At 36.9% G+C, this 11792-nt stretch overlaps 2 long non-coding RNA genes across 2 annotated transcripts; both read left to right on the top strand.

Annotated features, from left to right (window-relative positions):
- Nucleotides 1-910: 910 nt before the first annotated feature.
- Nucleotides 911-4943, top strand: LOC146936207 (uncharacterized). The gene is made up of 2 exons (XR_015030503.1): nt 911-2953; nt 4725-4943. It is a non-coding gene; the product is annotated as an uncharacterized LOC146936207 (long non-coding RNA).
- A 2243-nt stretch (nt 4944-7186) lies between these two features.
- On the top strand, nt 7187-11219 carry LOC146936206 (uncharacterized). Its single transcript, XR_015030502.1, has 2 exons — nt 7187-9229; nt 11001-11219. It is a non-coding gene; the product is annotated as an uncharacterized LOC146936206 (long non-coding RNA).
- The last annotated feature ends 573 nt before the right edge of the window (nt 11220-11792 follow it).

Here is an 11792-nt window from a genome sequence, read left to right as displayed (position 1 = left end):
TGGTGAAACTTAAAGTGCAAGAAATAAGATGAAGGAGGAGATGAAGTATGGAATGCTTATGGATGAATAAAACATGAAATGAGATAGTTAGTGGCATAAGGAATAATAGGAATTGAAAATTATGAGATAGTTATGTGTTGTCAACTTATTCCGTGATTTTAGAGCAACGACTGGGGCCAAATTTATTACGTTTTTATATAAAGAGAAATTGTCAACGCCAATGACCCGTGTGTTGTATTATAATGTTTTCTTAAAGAAAGAAATTAACGAGCAAGCATCCGTTGATTACGCAAAACATAGTATACGAGAATACAAGAATACAATGAAGTATGATCAGGAAAAATATGTATGAATTTATGATAAGTCTACTATGGGAATTCAAGATTTCTCAGAAACAAGTTTATGTATGACAAGTGTATGTTATGAGGTGAACTCAACTAGTGAGAAAGTAAGATCTATTCCCAAGTAAATTAATATGGTAATTCGACAAATCTATCGCAAGATCCAATCTTGCAAGGTATTGTGAGGTGCATGTTTATGGCAAGGTTCGCCACATGAAATGTTTTGAGGAAGAGTTTAAGAAGATGATGCTCATATGTGAAGTTTCAGTTGTCTTAATGGATTATAGTATTGGTTAAGGCCAACTGGTGGGAATCAGAGTGGTGCAACGAAAGTTAATTGGCATAGTGTTAACAGTAATCATGGAACATGGAATGAGATAGTAAGAGCCTTCGTTAGAGCATTATGGGACAAACGAGAAGTTCTCGAAATGTTAAGTAAGAAAGGAGACTTATAGAATCAGTTATGAAAAGGTTAAAGATATGTGGATGTGTCTTGATCTCAGTATGATAAGAAAGGCTAGATACACAACAAATGAAGAATATGTGCTATAATAAAAAAAAGATGCATGTAAAATTATGTGCTATGACAAGAGAAATACATGAAAGAGTCGAGAGGTTCCTTTTTGTGACTTAGAGTAATAATTGAGCTATCAATTGTGAAGCCGGTATTAAAAGAAGAAGTGTTATGCAGGATAAGGTAACAATATGTGATCGTAACCGGATATGATGTGTTGAAGGTTCAAGTTTATTGTTCTTAGAACGAGGAAAAGAGATAATGTTATGAGGGTCAAGGATCCTATATGATTTATGTTATGCAATTATGTAAGTCTCCAAGATATGTATGTAAGTCAAGAAAGAATAAGAAAGAAGTTACTTTAAAGATCAAGAATTTCATTCTGGATGAAGATATAAATCATGAGATATGCACGATTAAGTGCATACTCTCTTATGTCAGACTTGTTAAACGATCACGATACTTGCTATGAAGATTTCGAACTATGATTTAAGAACTCTTAAATTTAAAATGGGTATTGAGGGACTTGGAAACGAAATTATTTAAACATGACAATTTTTCACAAAATTCTTTTAAAAGATTATGTCTCTATTCGTTCCAAAGATCCAAATACTCATGTTTAGAAAACTTTTCAAAGTAATATGTTAGAACGAGTATCGTTATTATTTAACAAGAAGCAACATTTGAAAGTATGCGATGATTATGGAGAGTAATATGTGTTGAAGTAAACAACAAAGTTTTTCGAAAATTCTCAGGAGGCGTACAATTATATGTTAAGAGAATTCAGTGCAAGAGGTCTAAGACGGAAGTTTTAAGAGCATGCAAGCTATAAGATGGGTTGATGAATGACGTATGTATCGATGTATTTAATTTCACCTCTCCCTGACAAGTTATATGAGTCATCTATGGGTTTGGGTGTAGTAAGAATGGTAATGAGATCGAAAGATTTCTTAAGACTCTGAAAAGAGATAAGATATTCGTAGAATCGTCAAGAAAAGTAATGTCAGAAAGAGGCACATGTCTCAAGGTATAATAAGGAAAGTCGTGTTTTAACTATGTATGTGTATGAAAAATGTTTTATGCTGCAAGTAAGCACTGCAGGGCAAACCTGGTATCCGATAGGATTCCAGTTAAAAAGGCAAATCCTGAGTGTTCATGTTTATGATAAGATGCCTTTATGAATGGTTTATGTTAAGTGGGTAAGTTACGAGTCTGAGACAATAAGTTTATGTGTAGCAAGGTAACTTCCAAGTCATGATATACTAAGAAAACTCTAAGATTGAATGATATTAAGATCAAGAAGGCTAAGTTCAGTAACCTGAGGGTTAAGAAACAAGATGAGGACACGATACGATGAATCCTTTGAGTATGTATGAATCGAAATGTATGGCTCGGACCAAAGATAGTAAGTTTTGTCAAGATGATTGGTAGTCGATCTCTAAATTTCGAGGACGAAATTTCTTTAAGGGGGGTAGAGTGTAACATCCCGCTCGTCTGCTAAAGGAAATTTCACCTGTTAAATATATCAGAGGACTTAAATTCATGGAAAAGTTAGTTAATGGAAAATATTTTATAACATGTCAGCATAACACGGGAAAGTACCAGAGTCGTTGTTCTAGCACGTTGAGGCAAGGGTAAAAAGGTAATTGCACGCCAGAAGATATTTATTTGATTTTGGGGCAAGAATTATTTCATAATTCTTATTCTCTTCTCTCTCTTAGGTTGAGAAAATATCTTCTCCTCCTCCTCTCTTCCCTCTCACGCCTCCATCTCCCATCCCTCCACCAAACCTTTCCAAATTTTCTCCCTTCCTTGGCAAGCTTCTAAGTTATGGTTCCTCATGATCTTTGAGCTAAGAGAAGCTTGTATTATGTTTGATTTCTCTACCTCTCCTCTCAAGAAATGGATTCAAAGAAATAAGGGTTTGTTGGTGTTGAGTGAAGATGAAGTTTGAAGCTTGATCTTGAACATGTTATGGTTCTTTTATGGCAAAGAATGGCAAGTTTGGATGGTTTAATCAAGAAAAGCAAGTTGATCATGAGCTAGGGTTTTGGTTGTTGAAGCTTGGGACTAGAGGATGTTACAAGAAATTTACTAGGTGAGTTCCATAGATAGATTACCCACCTTTGGGGTTGTTTAATCTTGTGAAGAATAATGATTTATGTTAAGTTTAGTTTTTATGAAACTTTAGTACCCCAAGCCAATCCTAGTTGTTTATATGTTAAAATTGCCATGATATATGTTTAAATAAGTCTATACATGTTGTTGTATGAGTTTGATGCATTACAGGGTCGAATTGGACAAGTTGTGGGTCGAAAATGGCGAAAACTCGTAGCTGAAAACACCGAAAACGCAACAATCGCAGCGCTGCGCCTGTACAAGGGCGCTAGGCGCCCACACACAGGGAGCTAGCGCTAGGCGCCCTACTCCTGGCGCCAGGCGCCCCAGACAGGACAACGTTTGCGTTGTTCTGCGTTCGGGTGCTTGGGGGCAGTCGTGTGGGGGTCCGTAGCGATCGTTTCGACGTGTTCTTTTGCTGTTTCACTTGCTTTTCTACTGGAACAAACTTGGCTTTATAAAGTCATAGAATTTTCTAAATGGCTTAAGACTCGGGTTTTGGCATTTTCGGTCTTTAGTAACTTTTGAAAATTGCACATCTCGTCAATTGATCCTTGCATCATTAATCATGGCAATCTTAGCATGTACAACAAGAATGGCACAAGAGAGTTTACATATGATGGGGTAGTAATGAACTAAGGAAGGGCATGTATGTAGAGCCTCGGCTTAGCTAGTCGAGAACTAGAAAGATAGCAAGAATCCATAGAATGATAAGACGCGAAGTGTAATTTCTTCGCACATGAGTTAGAATGATTTAGCAAGTACGTAAGCCGTGGATTGACTAGTTAGTCTCTCCACCATGATTAGGTATGAATATGAACAAGTAAGAGTTTACCACTAATCGGTTCGATTAAGGTTCCGAGGTAAACAATCAAGTATGTACATGTTTAACTTATATGCACGACAAGACCATGACTTAATATGTGTAGGTGACATGTCTCTTGATATCCACATCAGGGGGATACAAGGGGTTCTCATTATGAGAACGATTCAAGCCGTAAGGGACCCGCATGTCACTGAGTAAACAAGACGTAGGTGCTCGTGTCTCTTGTTATCCACGCCAGGGGGATACGGGAGGTTCTCGACCTAAGGGGAACGGTTTAAGCCGCAAGGGACCCGCACGACACCGAGGGAGTCCGATGTACGTACATCGGTCATGTATGGGATTGATCTCGGGGTTACTCCACTCGGGACTATCCGTAAAATGAATCAAGATAATAACTGTTTGTTCAACGCTAACCCATGAATGAACTTAGACACGATTATGTTTATTATGACTATGTTATGTTTATGCTCAAGATCGAGCCATGTATGATTATGTTTAAGAACAAGGACAAGAGCATGAAATGCTATTAGACGAGAGCAAGATATGTATAGGACACGTAAAGAATATGATACCAGTGACGATCTTAGGTTCCCTAATCGTCCGGTTTAGAATCATGTCATGATATGCTACGTTATTTATGTTTAGGCCTTGTACGTAAAGCGTACACTTGGCAATGCGGTTTAGGTTCCCTCAACCGCCATGACATGTATAGATGAGAAACCTATAACAAGTTAAGATATGATTATGACGGCTCTAGTATGCACTACTGTCTAAGCATGCAAGTCCCCACACACGTATAATCAACCGTCAGGTTGTAATGTAGACACGTGGTGACCGTAGGTTTCCCCTTAAGGTCACCTATAGCCTAGGTATTAGGGGAACTCACTGAGACATTATGTCTCATCCCAATCCTTATTTGTTTCAGATAAGCAGGATGTTTATGCATGTTCGGAGCCGGATGGATATTACTTCAAGGGTTCGTTCGTAAAGCTTCAGGACGTTATGGACATCAAGGATGTATTTTATGTGTGGATGAGTTGTGTTGTATTATTATTTATACGAACGTAACTTGATGTAAATATTATTCATTCGGGAAAAATTTTATGTTGTATATTTTAATGTATCCAGTACTAATATTAACGCACGTGCCAGACTTTCTAGATACGTCTGGTATGGGTGTTACAATTGGTATCAGAGCAGGTCGATTCAGACCGTGCCTTGGGTCATTAAATTACAACTAAGGTAGTGGGACCATTGGGTTCCGGGTAAAAGTTCTAATTGTTGTTGTTAGTTGAGCCTGATCAACTCAATTTAACATTCGATGATTAGAGCAGATGCCTGAGAGCTGAATAGGACCCAGGAAGAACGAAGTATGTGATGAAGAAGTTTGATCGTGCCAAAAGGTGGCCGGTGAACTAATCAAGTAGAAGTGTGAATCCTCCGGGAATGTAAGATATGTTAAGAAAGAACGTTCCGACAAATTTGACTATGATGTTAGTAATACTTCAAGTATCCGTAAGTGAAGAAGTTGGATATATATATATTCTGGAACGTAAGTACAAGACTACAAGTTAAGGATAAGTCGATATGTGTTGATGGAGTTAATAAGATCTCAGGGATTGAGATATGAGGACGGAAGATAAAGATTTGTATGTTCAGCGGGAATAAGATTCTAACAGTGAATGAATTAGCAGAGAAATAAGTTAAGCCGTTCGTAGTGAATGAAGTTAAGTACATGTATGTTGGATGAAGTTGAAGTCTTATGTGGAATTTTCATGTCAAGTAATATGATGAATAAGACATTAGTTTCTAAGGTGCCGTGAATTGAATCGATTGATGTTAATGCTTGCCATGCAAAGGTTATAAAATTGTTTTAAGATGTTTGGAATGAATGATGTGCACTAGATTACTTGAGAAAATGAGATTTTCTATGCAAAGTATGTTTTCTGGAAAATTAATTTTTAGGAAATTACGCCAATAGAGAAAATTTCGCTAATAGCGAAATTACTCCAGAGGGTTCCGCTAATAGCGAAACTGGAGCGAAAATTTTCAGTTTTTCCAAAAACTGTCATTTCGTCTCTAGGGCCTTAGTAGCTATTGGGGGTTGTTTTCACAATCTTTTATGTAACATGCACTCTCTATAACATCAAGTATCGAATGCACATCATACACCCTATGATTTTTAAGGAAGAAAATGCATGGACAACTATTAACGGAATCAATCCGGTTCAAGGTAACATTAGTAGTTAACGTGGTAAGAGCTGGCAAAGAGCCTGGGTCAAGAGTTTTAAGGTTTCGATTTATGGAACGGATTAAGTGGATGCAAAGGCATGAGATGGAAAGTAAAGTGGTAGAGAATTATACGAATGTCACAAGATTTTCAGGTTTTATGAAGTCATGAGTACCCCCGGATCTATGTTTTGCTTAATTGAATTGCTAAAGCCCGTTAAATGTTGAATTCAAAAGTTTACAAGATTTTAGAAAGGTAGACACATATGGGTGATTGGAGTTGATGTTTATAGATTTTAAAATGGAATTTTGTAGGTACCGGTTGTTACGACTCACGTAGAGTGGGCTAAACTCACGGGAACTAAAGTTAGATGACACAGTTGTGTTGTCAACTTATTCCGTGATTTTAGAGCAACGACTGGGGCCAAATTTATTACGTTTTTATATAAAGAGAAATTGTCAACGCCAATGACCCGTGTGTTGTATTATAATGTTTTCTTAAAGAAAGAAATTAACGAGCAAGCATCCGTTGATTACGCAAAACATAGTATACGAGAATACAAGAATACAATGAAGTATGATCAGGAAAAATATGTATGAATTTATGATAAGTCTACTATGGGAATTCAAGATTTCTCAGAAACAAGTTTATGTATGACAAGTGTATGTTATGAGGTGAACTCAACTAGTGAGAAAGTAAGATCTATTCCCAAGTAAATTAATATGGTAATTCGACAAATCTATCGCAAGATCCAATCTTGCAAGGTATTGTGAGGTGCATGTTTATGGCAAGGTTCGCCACATGAAATGTTTTGAGGAAGAGTTTAAGAAGATGATGCTCATATGTGAAGTTTCAGTTGTCTTAATGGATTATAGTATTGGTTAAGGCCAACTGGTGGGAATCAGAGTGGTGCAACGAAAGTTAATTGGCATAGTGTTAACAGTAATCATGGAACATGGAATGAGATAGTAAGAGCCTTCGTTAGAGCATTATGGGACAAACGAGAAGTTCTCGAAATGTTAAGTAAGAAAGGAGACTTATAGAATCAGTTATGAAAAGGTTAAAGATATGTGGATGTGTCTTGATCTCAGTATGATAAGAAAGGCTAGATACACAACAAATGAAGAATATGTGCTATAATAAAAAAAAGATGCATGTAAAATTATGTGCTATGACAAGAGAAATACATGAAAGAGTCGAGAGGTTCCTTTTTGTGACTTAGAGTAATAATTGAGCTATCAATTGTGAAGCCGGTATTAAAAGAAGAAGTGTTATGCAGGATAAGGTAACAATATGTGATCGTAACCGGATATGATGTGTTGAAGGTTCAAGTTTATTGTTCTTAGAACGAGGAAAAGAGATAATGTTATGAGGGTCAAGGATCCTATATGATTTATGTTATGCAATTATGTAAGTCTCCAAGATATGTATGTAAGTCAAGAAAGAATAAGAAAGAAGTTACTTTAAAGATCAAGAATTTCATTCTGGATGAAGATATAAATCATGAGATATGCACGATTAAGTGCATACTCTCTTATGTCAGACTTGTTAAACGATCACGATACTTGCTATGAAGATTTCGAACTATGATTTAAGAACTCTTAAATTTAAAATGGGTATTGAGGGACTTGGAAACGAAATTATTTAAACATGACAATTTTTCACAAAATTCTTTTAAAAGATTATGTCTCTATTCGTTCCAAAGATCCAAATACTCATGTTTAGAAAACTTTTCAAAGTAATATGTTAGAACGAGTATCGTTATTATTTAACAAGAAGCAACATTTGAAAGTATGCGATGATTATGGAGAGTAATATGTGTTGAAGTAAACAACAAAGTTTTTCGAAAATTCTCAGGAGGCGTACAATTATATGTTAAGAGAATTCAGTGCAAGAGGTCTAAGACGGAAGTTTTAAGAGCATGCAAGCTATAAGATGGGTTGATGAATGACGTATGTATCGATGTATTTAATTTCACCTCTCCCTGACAAGTTATATGAGTCATCTATGGGTTTGGGTGTAGTAAGAATGGTAATGAGATCGAAAGATTTCTTAAGACTCTGAAAAGAGATAAGATATTCGTAGAATCGTCAAGAAAAGTAATGTCAGAAAGAGGCACATGTCTCAAGGTATAATAAGGAAAGTCGTGTTTTAACTATGTATGTGTATGAAAAATGTTTTATGCTGCAAGTAAGCACTGCAGGGCAAACCTGGTATCCGATAGGATTCCAGTTAAAAAGGCAAATCCTGAGTGTTCATGTTTATGATAAGATGCCTTTATGAATGGTTTATGTTAAGTGGGTAAGTTACGAGTCTGAGACAATAAGTTTATGTGTAGCAAGGTAACTTCCAAGTCATGATATACTAAGAAAACTCTAAGATTGAATGATATTAAGATCAAGAAGGCTAAGTTCAGTAACCTGAGGGTTAAGAAACAAGATGAGGACACGATACGATGAATCCTTTGAGTATGTATGAATCGAAATGTATGGCTCGGACCAAAGATAGTAAGTTTTGTCAAGATGATTGGTAGTCGATCTCTAAATTTCGAGGACGAAATTTCTTTAAGGGGGGTAGAGTGTAACATCCCGCTCGTCTGCTAAAGGAAATTTCACCTGTTAAATATATCAGAGGACTTAAATTCATGGAAAAGTTAGTTAATGGAAAATATTTTATAACATGTCAGCATAACACGGGAAAGTACCAGAGTCGTTGTTCTAGCACGTTGAGGCAAGGGTAAAAAGGTAATTGCACGCCAGAAGATATTTATTTGATTTTGGGGCAAGAATTATTTCATAATTCTTATTCTCTTCTCTCTCTTAGGTTGAGAAAATATCTTCTCCTCCTCCTCTCTTCCCTCTCACGCCTCCATCTCCCATCCCTCCACCAAACCTTTCCAAATTTTCTCCCTTCCTTGGCAAGCTTCTAAGTTATGGTTCCTCATGATCTTTGAGCTAAGAGAAGCTTGTATTATGTTTGATTTCTCTACCTCTCCTCTCAAGAAATGGATTCAAAGAAATAAGGGTTTGTTGGTGTTGAGTGAAGATGAAGTTTGAAGCTTGATCTTGAACATGTTATGGTTCTTTTATGGCAAAGAATGGCAAGTTTGGATGGTTTAATCAAGAAAAGCAAGTTGATCATGAGCTAGGGTTTTGGTTGTTGAAGCTTGGGACTAGAGGATGTTACAAGAAATTTACTAGGTGAGTTCCATAGATAGATTACCCACCTTTGGGGTTGTTTAATCTTGTGAAGAATAATGATTTATGTTAAGTTTAGTTTTTATGAAACTTTAGTACCCCAAGCCAATCCTAGTTGTTTATATGTTAAAATTGCCATGATATATGTTTAAATAAGTCTATACATGTTGTTGTATGAGTTTGATGCATTACAGGGTCGAATTGGACAAGTTGTGGGTCGAAAATGGCGAAAACTCGTAGCTGAAAACACCGAAAACGCAACAATCGCAGCGCTGCGCCTGTACAAGGGCGCTAGGCGCCCACACACAGGGAGCTAGCGCTAGGCGCCCTACTCCTGGCGCCAGGCGCCCCAGACAGGACAACGTTTGCGTTGTTCTGCGTTCGGGTGCTTGGGGGCAGTCGTGTGGGGGTCCGTAGCGATCGTTTCGACGTGTTCTTTTGCTGTTTCACTTGCTTTTCTACTGGAACAAACTTGGCTTTATAAAGTCATAGAATTTTCTAAATGGCTTAAGACTCGGGTTTTGGCATTTTCGGTCTTTAGTAACTTTTGAAAATTGCACATCTCGTCAATTGATCCTTGCATCATTAATCATGGCAATCTTAGCATGTACAACAAGAATGGCACAAGAGAGTTTACATATGATGGGGTAGTAATGAACTAAGGAAGGGCATGTATGTAGAGCCTCGGCTTAGCTAGTCGAGAACTAGAAAGATAGCAAGAATCCATAGAATGATAAGACGCGAAGTGTAATTTCTTCGCACATGAGTTAGAATGATTTAGCAAGTACGTAAGCCGTGGATTGACTAGTTAGTCTCTCCACCATGATTAGGTATGAATATGAACAAGTAAGAGTTTACCACTAATCGGTTCGATTAAGGTTCCGAGGTAAACAATCAAGTATGTACATGTTTAACTTATATGCACGACAAGACCATGACTTAATATGTGTAGGTGACATGTCTCTTGATATCCACATCAGGGGGATACAAGGGGTTCTCATTATGAGAACGATTCAAGCCGTAAGGGACCCGCATGTCACTGAGTAAACAAGACGTAGGTGCTCGTGTCTCTTGTTATCCACGCCAGGGGGATACGGGAGGTTCTCGACCTAAGGGGAACGGTTTAAGCCGCAAGGGACCCGCACGACACCGAGGGAGTCCGATGTACGTACATCGGTCATGTATGGGATTGATCTCGGGGTTACTCCACTCGGGACTATCCGTAAAATGAATCAAGATAATAACTGTTTGTTCAACGCTAACCCATGAATGAACTTAGACACGATTATGTTTATTATGACTATGTTATGTTTATGCTCAAGATCGAGCCATGTATGATTATGTTTAAGAACAAGGACAAGAGCATGAAATGCTATTAGACGAGAGCAAGATATGTATAGGACACGTAAAGAATATGATACCAGTGACGATCTTAGGTTCCCTAATCGTCCGGTTTAGAATCATGTCATGATATGCTACGTTATTTATGTTTAGGCCTTGTACGTAAAGCGTACACTTGGCAATGCGGTTTAGGTTCCCTCAACCGCCATGACATGTATAGATGAGAAACCTATAACAAGTTAAGATATGATTATGACGGCTCTAGTATGCACTACTGTCTAAGCATGCAAGTCCCCACACACGTATAATCAACCGTCAGGTTGTAATGTAGACACGTGGTGACCGTAGGTTTCCCCTTAAGGTCACCTATAGCCTAGGTATTAGGGGAACTCACTGAGACATTATGTCTCATCCCAATCCTTATTTGTTTCAGATAAGCAGGATGTTTATGCATGTTCGGAGCCGGATGGATATTACTTCAAGGGTTCGTTCGTAAAGCTTCAGGACGTTATGGACATCAAGGATGTATTTTATGTGTGGATGAGTTGTGTTGTATTATTATTTATACGAACGTAACTTGATGTAAATATTATTCATTCGGGAAAAATTTTATGTTGTATATTTTAATGTATCCAGTACTAATATTAACGCACGTGCCAGACTTTCTAGATACGTCTGGTATGGGTGTTACAGTTTACTTACAATGAATGACATGGGAATTATAAGAACATATTCAAGTCAAGATCCATGACATATTTAAGCATATTTGCATCATTTATTCACAAACATAACTTGCAAACCAAGCAATTAAACCAAATTCACACACATGCAGCAAAAGCATATACAAACAGTGGTTAAAACTTCACAAAATCACATGGTATAGGTCACAAATCTTTATCAAGAAATTGGAATTAGAATCAAGCAATTTTCACAAAATTTTTTAATACAAAACATCACAAAATAGCAAGAAAATCAACACATCATTTTTCCCAAGTTTTAATATGCAAAAATCATCACAAAAATACCACAAAACTATCAAGAAATGTGTATGAAAAATTTTAGAATCTTTTAAAGAATTTTTAGACACAAAACATATAAAAACTTCACAATTTTTAACAAAAATAGTAAACAATTAACAAGAAAATACCACACATTTTTTAATCAAGATTTAACACATAATAACATCACAAAAATATCAAGAAAGTAATCAAGAACACATAGGAAT

Source organism: Medicago sativa, chromosome 3 (genome assembly GCF_051527215.1).
Source record: "Medicago sativa cultivar Bolivia chromosome 3, Bolivia_mono, whole genome shotgun sequence".
NCBI lineage: Eukaryota > Viridiplantae > Streptophyta > Magnoliopsida > Fabales > Fabaceae > Medicago > Medicago sativa.
The sequence above is the reverse complement of the archived record's forward strand: the minus strand, read 5'-3'. Positions and strand labels throughout refer to the sequence as shown.